This window comes from Salmo salar, chromosome 10, assembly GCF_965601325.2.
Source record: "Salmo salar chromosome 10, fSalSal1, whole genome shotgun sequence".
In the NCBI taxonomy this organism is placed as follows: Eukaryota; Metazoa; Chordata; class Actinopteri; order Salmoniformes; family Salmonidae; genus Salmo; species Salmo salar.
In genome coordinates, this window is record NC_138300.1 from 102771092 (window position 1) to 102790321 (window position 19230).

At 41.5% G+C, this 19230-nt stretch overlaps 1 long non-coding RNA gene across 1 annotated transcript; it reads right to left on the reverse strand.

Annotated features, from left to right (window-relative positions):
• Positions 1-456: 456 nt before the first annotated feature.
• Positions 457-16684, reverse strand: LOC106561280 (uncharacterized). The gene is made up of 4 exons (XR_001318758.3): positions 16507-16684; positions 14295-14563; positions 11842-12123; positions 457-3034 (listed from the first exon to the last, which is right to left on the reverse strand). It is a non-coding gene; the product is annotated as an uncharacterized LOC106561280 (long non-coding RNA).
• Positions 16685-19230: the final 2546 nt, after the last annotated feature.

Here is a 19230-nt window from a genome sequence, read left to right on the forward strand (position 1 = left end):
TTTCTCACACATTTGCGTGTGAATCTGTCAAAATACCAGACAACCTGATTGATACGAACCACTTCCAGAACGCACCGTCCGCCTCGTCCACAATTGTTTTTTTACTCCCACCTGCATAAATTATTGTGTTATAAGCCTAAATGCAAAAGAAAAGAGCTGAAGCTTAACCAATTGTATTTCAACAGTGTTGTTTGTGTGGCGCTGTCCAATGTACCAATGTACTTAAACATGACGGCTAAATTATAGGTTGCTTGCTTAGTTGACACTGGCCAGTTTCAAAGTTATTTTGCAGCATGGTAGATTACAATTGTTTTCATCACCATACTCCTGTGCTACTTTTCTAATTCCAGTTTGGTGCAGGTGTCCTTAGTCCTACTCCCCACCCAATGTGTTATTTTGGTTCCCTACATTTGCCATCACTTAAAATATTGATTAACATGAAGCAAGACACAAATGATCATTGTACAATGCAAATTGCATAATTTTATTGAAAATAATGCGAAATCACTTTCTTCAGGGTTTGTAAACAGCAATGTCATCCACATACTTGCATGCATGTACACGTACACGCATGCACACGTACATGCACACACACATACAGCAATGTCATCCACATACAGTGCCTTTGGAAAAGTATTCAGACCCAATGACATTTTACACATTTTGTGTAACAGCCTTATTTTAAATTGGATTGAAGAAAAAAAATCCTCAGCATCTACACACAATACCCCACAATGACAAAGCAAAACACTGGTTTTAGAATGAAAAAAAATATATAGAAATACCTTATTTATATAAGTATTCAGACCATTTGCTATTAGACTCGAAATTGATCTCAGATGCATCCTGTTTCCATTGATCATCCTTGAGATGTTTCTACAATTTGATTGGAGTCCACCTGTGGTAAATTCAATTGATTGGACATGATTTGGAAAGGCACACAGCTGTCTATATAAGGTTCCACAGTTCACAGTGCATGTCAAAGCAAAAACCAAGCCATGTGGTCGAAGGAATTGTCCGTAGAGCTCCTAGACAGGATTGTGTCACGGCACAGATCTGGGGAACAGTACCAAAACATTTCTGCAGCATTGAAGGTCCCCAAGAACATAGTGACCTCCATCATTCTTAAATGGAAGAAGTTTGGAACCACCAAGACTCCTAGACTTTCTAGAGCTAGTCTCCTTTCCAAACTGAGCAATCGGGGGAGAAGGGCCTTGATCAGGGAGGTGACCAACAACCTGATGGTCACTCTGACAGAGCTCTAGAGTTCCAGAAGGACAACCATCTCTGCAGCACTCCACCAATCAGGCCTTTATGGTAAAGTGGCCACACGGAAGCCACTCCTCAGTAAAAGGCACATGACAGGTCGCTTGGAGTTTGCCAAAAGGCACCTAAAGGACTCTCAGACCATGAGAAACAAGATTCTCTGGTCTGATGAAACCAAGATAGAACTCTTTGGCCTGAATGCCAAGTGTCACGTCTGGAGGAAACCAGGCACCATCCCTGTTGGGATGTTTCTCAGCGGAAGGGACTGGGAGACTAGTCAGGATTGAGGCAAAGATGAACGGAGGAAAGTACAGCGAGATCCTTGGTAAAACATGCTCTAGAGCGCTCAGACTGGGGCTAAGGTTAACCTTCCAAAAAGACAACACCCCTAAGCACATGTAACAGTATAGATTCCGTACCTCTCCTCGCCCCAACCTGGGCTTGAACCAGGGACCCTCTGCACACATCAACAATTGACACCCACAAAGCATTGTTACCCATCGCAACACAAAAGCCACGCCCCTTGCAGGTCTCAGAGCAACTACTTCAGGTCTCAGAGCGAGTGACGTCACCGATTGAAACGCTATTAGCGCGCACCACCGCTAACTAGCTAGCCATTTCACATCGGTTACACACACAGCCAAGACAAAGCAGGAGTGGGACAAGCGGGACAAGTCTCTGAATGTCCTTGAGTGGCCCAGCCAGAGCCCGGACAAAGCTGTACATCCATGCTCTCCATCCAACCTGACATGGGTGGCCAGTACAAAAAATGCATGAAATGAAATGTATGCATTCACTACTGTAAGTCGCTCTGGATAAGAGCGTCTGCTAAATGATGTAAATGTATTGTGCGTAGATTGATGAGGGGATTTTTTTTTTTAATCCATTGTAGATTAAGGCTGTAATGTAACAAAATGTGGAAAAAGTAAAGGGTTCTGAATACTTTACAAAAGGCACTGTACTTGTATACAGGCGTACGCACATACATTTGCAGTACTTTTACATCAAATACAGCTGAGTATATGACTGTCACTTGTGATTTGAGAGCATAAGTGGGTTCATAATGTTTTTCATGATTATTTAATTGAATCAGTAAAAGAACAACAAAATGAATCAAGAATGAAAGTCAAAGTGTGAATGGATTCCATGAAAGAAATATCAGATTTCTCCAGTATTTTCTAGTCTCTTGTGATTTGGTTCTGGGTGCTGAGATTAGTATTTTCAGACATTGTCCCGCCCCCATTCTTCTATAGAAGGAGATTATTTATTTTATTTTTTGGGTGGGGGGGGGGGGCAACGTATCTCTTAAGCAGTGGCGGTTCTAGCTTGTATGGCTCCCTGGGTGAACCCCCCGTTCAGCCCCCCCACACACAAAAAGCAGCACCATTCTGCACTAACTGTAATTTTTATTCAGACATTTGGAACAACACAAATAATCATAGTATTTAAAACTATATAAATATATACAAAAATAAGACTCAAATAATAAATATAAAAAAGAAGTAACAAAGACAAATAGAAACAAATTGTAGTAAAAAAGAAAATCGAATCATTACACTATTGCTAACAAAAAACACAAATAAAACTAAATTGCACAAATCTTCCCTCTTCCTTGTCGTGGTCCTCTGGTTGTATAAACTTTGTATGACAGTGACAGAGATGGTTTCCAACAGTCTGATGGTTGTTTAGTGGTTTGGTCCATACTGTACCAGGAACACCAATAGAGTATGCAGAATCTCCCTCCCTACTGACCACTCCACATCCAAACCTGAGAATATAGGACAGAAATAATGGTTAAGAATCATTAGCATTAGAATGAGGACAAGAGCTACAAAACCTGCAGTTAATAGACAACCACACGAGCACACACACACATGCACACACGAATGTATGCAAGCTTATTGGCAAGCTTATAGGAAGCTCAGATGTTCAATCAAGCAGAACGACACCCTACAAGGTTTGACTAGAAATGCATTTCACTGCCTACCCGAAACACTTACACAATCCATAACAATGCCAGATCCTTGGTCAACATGATAGCCACCTCCACAGTCCACAATCATTATTTAGGCTACCATAACATAATTCATCTTTATTTTTTGTTCATTTTAGACACTTTCAAACATTTATTCAAGCCTGAAAATGCAAACAGTATTTTTCAATATTTCGGCAAATAGGCCCTGCATGCACTGCGCTGTGTGCGTTTCCTCTCCTCCATTTTAACTCTGTATGAATGGAGCTCTGTAGGCTTTAATCACTTCAGGGAGCCAGCCCAAACTCTTTCTCTGTCAATTTTCACCCACTCACCCATTCAAACAGTCTCTTTCTCTCACCAGCCCCACAATGCAGGGTTTGTCCTCTCTCTCTTTGTCCACCTCTGATATATTTTTTGACTGCTCCCTCTTCTCAGACGGCATGCAGCGTATGCAAATAGAGACCCTTTCATTCGCAAGACCCCTCTCCTGAACGGGTACAACCTCGAAGGGGACCACACTCACACACAAACAGACTTACAAACGCAAACACTGGCACATACAGACTGACATACCAGTTATTTTACACTGAAAAGTAAAACTTATCTGTCCTGGCCTTACCACAGCCATAAGGTGGATCTGTAACACTAGAGGATTATGCCATCCAAATGAATCCTCAATTCAACACAACAATATAAGACAATACAACAGAAGCATACTACTTCAAATATGCGTAGGCAAAGCATGCAGTGAGTGGCAGAGGGAAAAGTTTTAATATAGGGCCGAGGATGCATGATTCTCTTCTATATGGTGAGGGTGTTGTTGTAGACTTTGAGGTAGAGTCTAGACAGAGACCAAGGGTGGGGGTTACCCTACACAGATCTACAGAGGGGTAGATTGAAGGAGGGGCCAGACTGGAGCTATGGAGCGTAGACTGAGTACTTGGGTTTTGGGGGTGAACTGTGTGCCTATGGTGGGCTAGATTGTGTGTCTGAAGTTGGGGTGCCAGTGGGGGTTGGGTAACTGGAGTTGTAGTGGAAGTGGAGGGACAGAGTGCAATTGTAGTGGGGTGGAGGTGGATGATAGACTGGAATTGTAGTGGGGGTGGGGGATAGACTGGAATTATAGTGGGGTGGAGTTGGAGGGATAGACTGGAATTGTAGTGGGGTGGTGGGATAGACTGGAATTGTAGTGGGGTGGTGGGATAGACTGGAGTTGTAGTGGGGTGGTGGGATAGACTGGAGTTGTAGTGGGGTGGTGGGATAGACTGGAGTTGTAGTGGGGTGGTGGGATAGACTGGAGTTGTAGTGGGGTGGTGGGATAGACTGGAGTTGTAGTGGGGTGGTGGGATAGACTGGAGTTGTAGTGGGGTGGTGGGATAGACTGGAATTGTAGTGGGGTGGTGGGATAGACTGGAATTGTAGTGGGGTGGTGGGATAGACTGGAGTTGTGGTAAGGAGGTGTCTGATGAGCATAAAGCCCTCCCTCCCTCAGAGCTGACATCTCCCAGCTCTGGGCCTGTGTCGTGTGTGTGTGTGGTGGGGGCTGATGTGTCTTAGACAGCTCTGACAGCTCAGCCTTCTCACTGGTGCACTTCCCTCCCCTAGCAACCTCCACAGGGGTCAAAGGGAAAAACAACTCCTCCGCACCACCTCCAAGACCACCTCTCCCACTGGCCAGAGACCAGGCAGCTTGACAGCCATGAACATGAACTTGACGAACTTGACTAATAATACAAAAAAATGTAGAAACAAAAAAGCCTGCTCATTATATAACTTTTGATAAGACGGTGATATTTGTCAAATATAAATCGGGTCAAATAATATAGAATCAGTAGTAGAATGATCAAAATGGAGAAAGAACCAGTATGCAGTATCAGTAAGAACTGAGCGTTAGAAATCTATACAGTGTTGTACTTGACACTGGAAAACTGACACTCCTCTTTCTAAGTGTTCCCCGCTTCTCTCAGTTCGCAAACCTGAAGTATTTCAGAGAAGGAAAAACACAATAATTACGGAACTGTAGATAATACTATACAGTAGCTATACATCTTCAAATCAGATTAAGAGATACGCAAAGATTTAAAAAAAACAGGTCACCCCATCCTCCCTCCTCCAAACTTCATCTTCCCTTAGTGTGATTATACAGCATAAGAGTACTGTAAGCTCAGTCACCTAATTCTTATCTACTTTCATTGGAGCACAGAAGACCCCTGCTCCAGGACTACTAGGGGCAGACAGACATAATCTGAAAAGTCCTGGATATAGAAACTTCTCCTGTGTCTTCCTCTATAAGATACTTAAGGACAAGGCTTTGTGCTAGATTAGTCTCGGCAAGAGTTACATTAAGGAGGCCTGATGAGGCCAGCCTGACCCACATTGGACCCACAAATAAATGCGCACACACCCAGAGACGACCCATGAGCCAGGGTTAATATATACTGCTCAAAAAAATAAAGGGAACACTTAAACAACACAATGTAACTCCAAGTCAATCACACTTCTGTGAAATCAAACTGCCCACTTAGGAAGCAACACTGATTGACAATAAATTTCACATGCTGTTGTGCAAATGGAATAGACAACAGGTGGAAATTATAGGCAATTAGCAAGACACCCCCAATAAAGGAGTGGTTCTTCAGGTGGTAACCACAGACCACTTCTCAGTTCCTATGCTTCATGGCTGATGTTTTGGTCACTTTTGAATGCTGGCGGTGCTTTCACTCTAGTGGTAGCATGAGATGGAGTCTACAACCCACACCAGTGGCTCAGGTAGTGCAGCTCATCCAGGATGGCACATCAATGCGAGCTGTGGCAAGAAGGTTTGCTGTGTCTGTCAGCGTAGTGTCCAGAGCATGGAGGCGCTACCAGGAGACAGGCCAGTACATCAGGAGACGTGGAGGAGGCCCTAGGAGGGCAACAACCCAGCAGCAGTACCGCTACCTCCGCCTTTGTGCAAGGAGGAGCACTGCCAGAGCCCTGCAAAATGACCTCCAGCAGGCCACAAATGTGCATGTGTCTGCTCAAACGGTCAGAAACAGACTCCATGAGGGTGGTATGAGGGCCCGACGTCCACAGGTGGGGGTTGTGCTTACAGCCCAACACCGTGCAGGACGTTTGGCATTTGCCAGAGAACACCAAGATTGGCAAATTCGCCACTGGCGCCCTGTGCTCTTCACAGATGAAAGCAGCTTCACACTGAGCACATGTGACAGACGTGACAGTCTGGAGACGCCGTGGAGAACGTTCTGCTGCCTGCAACATCCTCCAGCATGACCGGTTTGTCGGTGGGTCAGTCATGGTGTGGGGTGGCATTTCTTTGGGGGGCCGCACAGCCCTCCATGTGCTCGCCAGAGGTAGCCTGACTGCCATTAGGTACCGAGATGAGATCCTCAGACCCCTTGTGAGACCATATGCTGGGGCGGTTGGCCCTGGGTTCCTCCTAATGCAAGACAATGCTAGACCTCATGTGGCTGGAGTGTGTCGCAGTTCCTGCAAGAAGAAGGCATTGATGCTATGGACTGGCCTGCCCGTTCCCCAGACCTGAATCCAATTGAGCACATCTGGGACATCATGTCTCGCTCCATCCACCAACGCCACGTTGCACCACAGACTGTCCAGGAGTTGGCGGATGCTTTAGTCCAGGTCTGGGAGGAGATCCCTCAGGAAACCATTTGCCACCTCATCAGGAGCATGCCCTGGCATTGTAGGGAGGTCATACAGGCACGTGGAGACCACACACACTACTGAGCCTCATTTTGACTTGTTTTATGGACATTACATCAAAGTTGGATCAGCCTGTAGTGTGGTTTTCCACTTTAATTTTTAGTGTGACTCCAAATCCAGACCTCCATGGGTTGATAAATTGGATTTCCATTGATTATTTTGGTGTGATTTTGTTGTCAGCACATTCAACTATGTAAAGAAAAAAGTATTTAATAAGATTATTTCATTCATTCAGATCTAGGATGTGTTATTTTAGTGTTCCCTTTATTTTTTTGAGCAGTGTATATCAGAGTGAACGTTTATACTATCCACAGCGCGAGAGAGCAGTCCAGAGAGGAAACTGGGGAGCTGTACTTATTTCATTACCTGTTTGTGGACTACTTAACTTACATATAGAGAATGGGAAGTGTAAGAACACACATATTTGGGCTCCTGAGTGGCGCAGTGGTTTAAGTCACTGCAGCTCAGTGTTAGAGGTGTCACTACAGACCCTGGTTAGATTCCAGGCTGTATCACAACCGGCCGTGATTGGGAGTACCATAGGGCGGCGCGGGTTTGGCCGGGGTAGGCTGTCATTGTAAATAAGACGTGACTTGCCTATTTCAATAAATAAACATGATCACTTTTTGGTATGACTCTCAATCACTGAAATAACTCCAAACATTAGAAAATACTTTATTCAAATAATAAAATCAATTTAGAAAAAATATCCAACAGATCCAAAAACCTCAAACAACAGTTATATGATTCAATTAATGCTTGGCTATAATATATTTTCTAATTCCTTCTGTGATGGTCACCAAAGCCCACACATTACATCCCCTATATGGATAGCTACGTTTGTTCAGATTAAGGTCAAATCTATGGTTGAGGTATGCATACACAGGAGGGGGAATCTTGGGAACATTTAGATCCCAAATCCTCTTGACACCATGTCTTAGTGCCACTGACCTCCATGACCAATCACTGAATGGACATGACCACAGTCTTGATTGAAACCTGGGTCTTTGTTTAAGAACAGATTTAAGTCTTCCTCCTTAAGCATCTCAATACCAGCACGTTATAATGACCATCAAGCTATTTGACTTGTTTTGGATCATTTTGGTATTTTGTGTTAGAGTTGATTTCTGTTTAGATAACAATTGAGGTTTTACTTCCATACCAAATTCATATGATTTGGAACTGTTGGACAGAATGTATTTCATATGAACTAACTGTGTTCTTTCCTTCATTTAATGCAACGATGGCTTAGTATATCATTAAAGAAAACACATAGGGGAACAGTGCATGTCTGTGAACACTGAACAGATATGCATGGACAGTACTGGGGCTGGATGGGGGGTCTAAATGCATGCATGTACGCTTCCAGTATTTGAAAGAAAAACCTGTCTCCCTAAATACTAGTAGAGTGAGCATGAATACATTTAGATCGCCTGACAAATCTGCCTCGGTCGCCACTGTGCCCCTGCCAACGACTGTACCATCTGTCACATAGAGCTGCACACACACACACACACACACGTATCCCCCCCTAATGCTCCATTACTGACATGCAATTCAACCCATTGAGATCCTTTGGAAGAGCGTGTGTCTCACTGTTCCTCTACTTACAGTAGCTTGTGCTCTACGTGGGGAGACAGAGGGAAGAAAGATGGCAGCTCACCCTCTACACACTGTCACTTGTCTCTCTCCTCCTCCCCCTTAGCATCTCGCTGCATCTCTCTCCCTGTCCTCTTCCACTCCTTTCCACCCATCTGTCTTTCCCCCTTTTCGATGAGCAACTGTCATCAGAAATGGCATTCTATAGCTGTTTTTACCTTGTCAAAAAGCAGATTGTCTGTCAAACAGGTTTTCTTTCTCTCTTTGTTTGCTATAACGCGGTACACCACTTTATTAGAAAAAGAGATTAAGTATAATATGAGCAAATTGTCTCTCTCTTTTTGTCTCCATCATAGCTGCACTTATGCTGTATATACATAAAACAAATCGCCGTAATGCAGTTACAGTATATATAGAGCTGTGAGTATCATTCATCTGAATAAAAAGGGCAATACTTTATGGGCTGGTTGTCACGTCCTGACCAATATTTAGGTATTATTTCTATTATATTTGGTCAGGACGTGGCAGAGGTATATTTGTTTTGTATTATGGGGTTTTGTGTGTGGTGTAGTGGGGTGTGTTAGTTTGGTATAGGTTCTAGGTTTGTTTTTCTATGTGTAGTTTTGGGTGCTGGACTCTCAATTGGAGGCAGGTGTTTCTAGTTGCCTCTGATTGGGAGTCCTATAAGTAGGTGTGTGTTTGTTTGGTTTTCGTGGGTAGTTGTTTTTGCACTGCGTGTTGTGTGCCTGCAAAACTGTTCCTGTCTTTGTGAGTACCGTTTATTGTTTTCCCTGTGGATGCTTTACTTGTGTTTGGAATTAAACTATGAGTATCCACATTCCCGCTGCGCCTTGGTCCATTCTTGAAGACAAGTGTGACACTGGTTCTGATTAAGTCTGTTCCTGGACTAAAAAGCATGCTCAATGGAGATTCTCTATTTAAAGTGTATTTTAGTCCAGGACCGGTCTTAATCTGGGTCTGAGAAACCAGCCTTCTAAATATAAACGACACATTCGTTAAACCTGCATGATGAAGAATTTGGATGATTAGTCCGCTGTTTAAACACACAGGTTTGCTGACAATGCTCAGTCAATCAATACATCACTTTTCATCTACTTCACCCAAATTGACTACTATACCATTAGATTCCCTCTGATGCATCCAGTGTTTCAGTGTCTTTTCTTTATCTTTACCTGGTCCCTTTGTGGAACCTGTACCATGCGCCCCAGAGATAAACAGAGAAACATTAGGTAGAGGAGGAGAACTTGGCAGAGAGGAAGCACGTCAGACCCACTGATAATACTGAAACACTCCCTGGCTTTGTCTCCAAATCTATTTTATCACTTAAGGCAACACAATCCACAATGCAAAATACAATGTTTCTCATACAATCAAAATAAGAGTGATGAGTAACATTTCACCTGTATTGCAACTTATATTTCTATCATATGCCTGCTTGGTGCTGTATATATTGTCAGCGTACATATAATGGCAGTAAAATCTCCTATACGTTTGTCAAAGAATGTCCCAGTCCACAGGATTTACACCCCTCTTAGACATGCAGAGCAGATTGAATAGTCAGGTGGCACTCTGGTGTGTAAACCTGTGTAAACCTACCCACCAACATATCAAACGCACATATTAAACACACACCACACACACATTAAACTCAGTCGCTCACAAGACCCTTCTGATTGGCTGTGAAAGTCTAATGTCTGTAGCATCTGCTCATAGTCTAGTCTGGAGGGCCTTTCCCACCCTGCCCCCGGCCCCAGGCCCTCCAGACCCAGGGCCCGCCGCACCACCAGCCCTTACAATGGTGGGAAAGCATGGGCTTTTTTGAAGGGTGGGGTGTGTTAAGAGGGGGTAGGGGTGGGTGAACAGCCATTGAGGGGGAGAGAAAGTGGGGCTGAATGATAATGTGAAAACGGAAGGCTCTGTTCATTAACACGCGAATTCAGGCTGCAGCTGCACACATTGGCCCTTAAAGCACACTCTCTCTCTCCCCGTTTCAGGTTGTGGCAGAAACCGCCAGGGGCACAGGGCGTTATTTATACCAGACACAAGTCTGATTTTGGTGTGAGTGTGTTTTGCATGTTCATAGAGCTTAATTACCACAGTAGTGGATACATTGGAAGTCATTTGATTAGGATGGCGAACACACACAACCATTGCAACCACCATGAATCAAGGCAGTTGAGCAATATATGCAATGCTATTTATATAATATTTGTGATGATAATGGCTCCGTGTCTTATCACCAATATTTGGGAGTAGAGTATATACAGAAATGTGGGAGTAATTTGTGAGTAAACTATGCTCACACAGATGCAGACACGCACACATGCACACACACCACACACACACACATTTGATTCCATTTTTTTTATATAGATTAATATTAACAAAATAATAATTTGAGAATGGCAACACACAATACAATTAACAGCTGAGTATGAGCCTTTCCTGTTTTACAATCGAACCTGCTCCTGTGAGTCGCTCTGGATAAGAGTATCTGCTAAATTACAAAAAAATGTAAATGTAAATCGTGCTTGATGTGTGTTTGATAATCTCCCACAATATCTAAATAATTATTCTAGATCAATTATCATTCAATTACACAGTAGTGTGTGTTTGATGTAGTAAGATACAACAACTGTACTGTATATTAGTCTTCATCTGAACAAAAACATAATGAGAAAAAGTCAAAGAAGATTGAGAATTAATTAATAACTATTTGCATCAAACAAACCAACCATCAACACAACCCACGCTAGCATATTTTCATAGAGCACAAAGCCTTTAGCCTTTCAGAACAAAAATGTCCCTGCCACCCTCTAATACACAACAAAGAATAACCAACTATATTGTCAAAATACGGTTACATTATTACATAACATAATCAAGGGCTTCTCAGAATAACATATTCTACTTGAGTGGGAGGAATAGGCCTTCAGCATGTGTTCCTCTACTGTAAACTAGGAAAAGACGTTGGGGCGGGAGGGGTGTAAAGAGCAAAAAGCTGCCATGACAAGAGAAAATGGCAGGCTTTCCTGCAATCCTCCAATCGGTGCCAGCTCATTCATTTTGTTTGCCTCCCAGCCCTCTGCCTCCTCCACCTCGCCCCAACCCCTTCTATTCAAATTAGTAGGATCAGATAGGCGAGGGAAGAAGTGTGAGGTGTGAGGAAATAGGGAACACCCTCCTCCCTTCATCACCCCCTAACTATTTTTCACCCCCACCGCTGATACCAAACACAGGACCAAAATGCAACTCACGTCTTATGCCAGCCCAGCCATCTTAGGTTCTGCAGCAATGTCTCCCAAGATGGCTCCTCTCTCTGCTCTCAGCGTGCCCATCCTCTGGAGATCTGGCTTTGTCCCCCTCTTGGCATAGGCACGGCGTCTCTTGTCTCCCATTTTGCAGTACAGATGGCATTAGAGGCCGGTGGGTAAAGGGGGTGGGCTATTGTGTGGCAATTCACCTCCTCATTCGCTTTTTGTTGATGATTCTGTCCCCTATTTGTGCTCCTTGAACACACCATGTTGTGAACGAGTCGCCTGTGAGTTAGGCAGGTGGAGGAGAGAGGACATGAGAATTAATACTAAAAACAGACACTATGATATGAGGTTATCATTGCAGATATGAAACCATGGCAACTACCTCTGCAGTTTATTTATAAGAGACAAATGTGAACACAACATTCCTGTATTGTTCCTTTAGTTCACTATAATGATAACATACAGAAACCAATTCTACAGTGATTTAGTAATTATTTCATACCATACGTCTAATACACATTCTACTAACACAGTGATTTAGTAATTATTTCATACCATACGTCTAATACACATTCTACTAACACAGTGATTTAGTAATTATTTCATACCATACGTCTAATACACATTCTACTAACACAGTGATTTAGTAATTATTTCATACCATACGTCTAATACACATTCTACTAACACAGTGATTTAGTAATTATTTCATACCATACGTCTAATACACATTCTACTAACACAGTGATTTAGTAATTATTTCATACCATACGTCTAATACACATTCTACTAACACAGTGATTTAGTAATTATTTCATACCATACGTCTAATACACATTCTACTAACACAATGATTTAGTAATTATTTCATACCATACTTCTACACACATTCTACTAACACAGAGGTGAATTTTCTGTCAGCTGCCTCTGGAAGATCGTATGGTAAGCACACGCACACACGCCTCTCCCAGAAGCCTCTCCCCAAATCATAATTGTTACATCATACAACCAGGCTAACAACACCACAATTAATGGAATCAAAGAAAATCTATATTATTGCAAGATTTTGTGATTTTGTGATGGCATACAGAATTCCCAGAATACTGTGAAGACCACACTGAGTGAAAGCTTTGGTCCATGCCTGCAAGGGAAAAGACCTTGGACTTTTCGCATAAATCCAATCTCCCTATTTGAATCAAAGCAATTAGCCAGGCATGGGCTGACAGTGAGCTTCGCTGCAGCAGGTAGTTAAGGGGATGAATGAAAACTCATCTCACTTTAGAGCTCTCTAGGCTTTACAATCTCAGTTGCTTAATTCTCTGCCCAAAGCATACAGAGTAGGTGAAGAACCAAGTTCAGATGTTCAAGCCCTGTATCCTGGATGCCCCTGCCCTTGTTATTGAGAGGTCAAGGTATTGGTAAAATTACTCCCAAGCTCTCAGATGCACTTTCAATTTAACTGCAGTCTGCAAGTGTTTTTCTTACCCATGGGTGTATTCTTAGAGTAGGCCTAAACCATTCAACTTCAGTTGCATTGCTAGTGTATTGTTTATTCAAATAGCCTACACTGCCTGAAACACTTAGTGCTTTGACCATTATTTCAAACATCCTTACATTTTTTGTTTTCCTAATGGCTTGAATAAGGAATAGGCCTACTGTAAAATTTGGCCAAATTGTAAAATAGATTAATTTCAGTTAGGAGGCCTAATTGTGTACACATTGGTGGTGATGACAAAGTGATGGCAGTGTGGTGGTTTAAGTTGAAACGCCGCCAGAGAGCGCGCGCCGTTCTCTCCGAGTGGGCGCGAGCTGTTTAGCATTCAGCACCATGTTCTAGAAGGGACGGGACAGCTCCCAAGTGGCCAGGCTCCGCGGATAATCGCCCCAAGAAGACAAACTAATCCAACCAATCGAAACAGATTCATACAACCCCGACTAATGCCACCAACCAAAATTAAATCGAAATCGAAAAACATTTGTCAACATCAGGCCCTAGTATAAGCATTTACATATGTCCCACCAAATTATTTGAGTCATGTGCCTGTATAAATAGCTTTTATGGTAGCACCAAGCCATAATAAAAAATGCAACGATGTTTAACTATTTATTTATTACAAATGTAAAGAGGCCTGTAGTCCTTATTAGGCCACAAACATAGTCATTAGGAAACTGCCAAATATGCCAAGAGAAACTGTCGAGAGGGCCATATCAAAACTAAGAAATGTTTTACGATGTCAGTGAGTTGGGAGAAAAGTAGGCTAGGCGTACATCTGTTCATATTTTTTTGTCTTAAATTAAAAAGTCTGCCATTTTTTATTGTTGATTTGATTCGATTTGTACGTGTTTTACAAAATATTAAAAGACCATACTTTTGTACCAATTTCATTGTAAGCAGTGTGACAACAAATATGTTAATTGTTTTAAAATTAACAACATGACGTGTTGCTTACCTTTGAGGTGGAACTTGGCGAAACTTGTCAAAAGGCCTAACTTAGTTGTAGGCATACCCTAGGCCTTATTTTCCACCAGAACAAGAATGTGGAAGTAATTTCTACTTTCGGTTATCTAGCTTTATGACAGGTATTTAACACTCATACAGCTAGATAACCAAAGACAGAAAACGACCTCCGGTTCACATTTTCGTAGACTACTTTGTCTTGCTGCCTCAGACTCATGACGGATTGGTGAGCGGGTAGTGATCGCGTGCTTCATCAGACACCTTAAGAGAGGAAGGAATGACATGTATGATTTAAATATGTTTATGACAATTAGGCTAGACATTTCCTTTAAAATGATGGCCAAAAATAAGAGGGGAAGAATTATTCTCTATTCTAGAGATGTCAATTTATTCTATTCGTAGATGTCTATGTGGCGTGAAGACAGGACACTGACAGCAAAGCAACAAAGTAATTTTTAAAAGACCAATAAGACCTGGAATAACATGGACTTTAAGTGGGTTTATACAGTTTAGCCTGTAATTACAATATAGCACCACTTCTTTCAGGCTATGACAACAAAAAGGCCTATTACTGATATACATTATTATTAATAGGCATGTCATTCGATTATATTTACTTTTCTAATATCTATAATAGATTCAAAATAAAACATAATCAATATTAAAGTTCCATTAACAAGTAGCCTATAAAATATCTAGGGCTACAATCGATTCGAGTTAAAAACTACATTGCCTTTGATTGAATAAAAAAATATATGTATTTGTAGCTTACCAAAACAAAAACAAAATAAAAAAAACAGTACGAACAGAGAGGTTCATCATTTGTTCTACGTAGTGTTTGTATCATATGTGCATGCGACCTGGTTTATGTTGAGCCTATAGTTCTCTGTCACCAAATTAAATTAATCAAGTATCGTAATTTAGGAGATATCTCGACAACATTTTGGAGATGTTTCCTTGTCGATGTTTTCATTTATCTCGGAGAGAGAAAAATAATGTATATTTTCCTGTAGTCTAGTATGAAATCATAGTCTAGTACAATAGTATATTATTGTGTTATATCTTAAAAATGACAATTGTAATCTTGGTAGGCAATTCAGTAAATGTGATGTGAAAAGTGTTGATTAATTAGCATGACACTGACCTAACCAACAGGTGCTTTGTTACATTTAATTTGGCTAAAATAATTGGACAACACTTACACAGAAATTAAACTATTGAACTTCCACTGAAAAAAAGGCAAAATTACGTTTTTATTTACGAAATTACTAATTAGTTGTGTAAGGGTTTAGGCTGCATAGGGCGTACTGGTTTTGTTTGCATTTGGACAGTTATTTTCCTTCTATACATTAATAAACAGGTTACAGAACTTCAACCAAATTTAACAGGTCCTTGTCTATAATCAAATTACATAGGCATATAGACAATTGAAAGCAGGCCTAGGTTTACTTGTATTCTGGGAGTCTTCTTAATCGCAATACTTATTTGTTGTGTATATAATTTTAAGAACAACAACACTAGGCCTAGTTGTGCATACTAGCTTCAAAGACTAATTTGCTCATAGCTTTTTAGAAGTTTAACATATTTAGAGGATGACTTGGACGTGTAATAAAAAATGGAGAACAGATCGTATGGGTCTCGGCCCTTTGCCATGCTTCGGTTCAACCACGTTCCGATCTAAAAACTACCGACCCGTTTACAAACATACAAGACATGAAAGGAGACTTATTTAACAGACTGTCATATGATTGCAGAGTTGCCTTTGTGTGCTTCTAGGCCTGGTCACTTTTAATGAAACTTCGTGCCAATGACCTGTTTTCTGAACCAAGGGCTATTCTCATCAAAAGCAAGGCTATAGCCTACAAAATTACTGTATTGTAATCTATTACTGAAAATAACACAGTAGGCCTACATTGTTATAACCCTTTGGACAATAATGTAGGCTTATTTTATATTTGATGTAAAGAAATAACATATACCCCAATCTGCTCAATGTCACCGATGCCAAAAGCGCACGCCTATTTCTGAACATGGCACAACTAAAAACCGACAATTGTAAGTAAAAGGCGACCACCAGCAAATCAGACACATCCAAGGTAGCAGGCAGACCATGGACATGACTAGAGAACAGATTCATTGTAAGATGCAATCAATCCATGGAATAAAATACCATGTCAGTTCTTAGTGATGCTGATATGGCTTACTTATGTTTTAGGTCCAAGAGGAAGAAATATATGTTTGGAATCCCCTTTATTCAGTCTTCAGTTCTATCTTCCCTCCAAGTGCGTATGTGTGGTTAATTCGCGGGCTCACTCTTCATCTGTCGATCCAATCATTGGATTAATACGCACAGTCTTCTCCGGGTTAGTCCGTCTCCTTCAGTAGTCCTCCGAGCTCTACTCGCCTGCTGAGTGCGTCTTCTGTTGACAATTTACGGCCGCCGTGACGTCATTCCAGTGGCAGCTTGTTTTATGTCCAATCACAGAACCAGATGTAACCAAAGGTTTTTATGTGCGCATGTGTTACTAAGGTGCATGGGAGCCACCGGTACATAGTCTTTAAATTTCTTATTAACACTTATTGAGTTACTCCATTATCAAGTCAGTGCCAATTGCTACACCTTGGGAATCCAAATGTGCCGGTTATTGAAGCGTTATTGTATGCTTGCGGTTATGATAAGGCAATGCAACCTACACGGAGCAATCTACAGTATAATATATTTGGTGATTCCCAGTTATGGCTTCTTACAACAAACGTTATGACTCATGTATACTCTATAAATGTAGGCCATCACGTAGCCATATAGGGAAAGCCATTACGCAGACAGAAAACTAAGAGGTATTTGTAAATTTCACTTGATAGCTATAATAATTTATGCGTAGGCCTAACTGGTGCGTAAAATGCGATTTTTCATCCAGCAACATTGATTACAATATGGCAACGTACACGTAGGTGATTGATTAATGTCATAGTAGCCTAATTCAGTAACATTAAATTCTAACTACTTTGTGGCTGAATGATGACTCAATTCCTATATGGGAGTTTATATTTGTTTCCCTGACGTTCGAAGACATTATATTATTTGAATTGGTGGAATTTGAACTCAGACTTTATTCTTCCATTTGACTAATCTGCCATGAATGAAATTATGACTTTTCTCTCAGTAGTTGGTCCAATGTTCTGGTGTTTATTTTGTTTGTGATCACAAACAACACTTATTGTGGTGTACGTTGAATATATGTCCCTATAAACTTTCCAATTAAATAGATGACTAATGCGGGTTGAAACAGCCTATATGAGTGATGTTTTGAGAATGACTGTGTCCAAATAACTGTTCGAGCTTGGATATTAATTTCCTGTCAAAAGGGACATGACTATCTCACAAAAAAACTGTGAGCATGTAGCCTACAGTTAACCACCTTGCATGGTTTAACTGTATCGCCAATCAGCCAGGTGGTTCAAGATTGACGTCAAAATTGGATGTCTATGCATGTCCTGAGGACGTCAGGAAATGCCTTCAAAACTAGCCACTAGGGGCAAAAGTGAGCACTATTACCAGAGTTTCTACACCCAGTTGTTAAAAATTGGACACACCTACTCATTCAAAGGTTTTTATTTCTTTTTACTATTTTCTACATTATAGAATAATAGTGAAGACATCAAAACTATGAAATAACACATATGGAATAATGTAGTAACCAAAAAAGTGTTAAACAAATCAAAATATATTTTAGATTTCAGATTCTTCAAAGTAGCCACCCTTTGCTTTAATGGCATTCTCTCAACCAGCTTCACCTGGAATGCTTTTCCAATAGTCTTGAAGGAGTTCCCACATATGCCGAGCACTTGATGGCTGCTTTTCCTTCACTCTGCGACCCAACTCATCCCAAACCATCTCAATTGGGTTGAGGTCGGGTGATTGTGGAGGCCAGGTCATCTGATGCAGCACTTCATCACTCTCCTTGGTCAACTAGCCCTTGCAAAGCCTGGAGGTGTGTTGGGTCATTGTCCTTTTAAAAAATAAATGATAGTCCCACTAAGTACAAACCAGATGGGATGGCATATCGCTGCAGAATGCTGCTGTAGCCATGCTGGTTACGTGTGTCTTGAATTCTAAATAAATCACTGACAGTGTCACCAGCAAAGCACCCCCACACCATCACACATTTTACATTACATTTTAGTCATTTAGCAGACGCTCTTATCCAGAGCGACTTACAGTAAGTAGTGAATGCATACATTTCATTTCATTTTTTTGTACTGGCCCCCTGTGGGAATCGAACCCACAACCCTGGTGTTGCACATACCAGGCTGGCATTGCAAACACCATGCTCTACCAACTGAGCCACAGGGAAAATCACACCTCCTCCTCCATGCTTCACGGTGGGAACTACACTCTGCGTCTCACAAAGATATGGCGATTGGAACCAAAATCTCAAATTTGGACTCTTCAGACCAAAGGATAGATTTCCACCGGTCTAATGTGCATTGCTCATGTTTCTTGCCCCAAGCAAGTCTCTTCTTATTATTGATGTCCTTTAGTAGTGGTTTCTTTGCAGCAATTCAATCATGGAAGGCCTGATTCACACAGTCTCCTCTGAACAGTTGATGTTGAGATGTGTCTGTTACTTGAACTCTGTGAAGCATTTATTTGGACTGCAATTTGAGGTGCAGTTAACTCTAACGAATGTATCCTCTGCAGCAGAGGTAACTCTGGGTCTTCCTTTCCTGTGGCAGTCCTCATGAGAGCCAGTTTCATCATAGTGTGGCTACTTTCTCCGCCCTTAACCAATTATCGCCTCCTTCTGAAAATGTTACTTTTCCAAGCCAAAATCGCTTTTTAGCCTCCTTGAGAGATATGCTAAGCCCTGTACTCCCTCCACTTCAAACTCGGTCAGCCCAAACTGTTCTTCTAACTGAAGTCCACA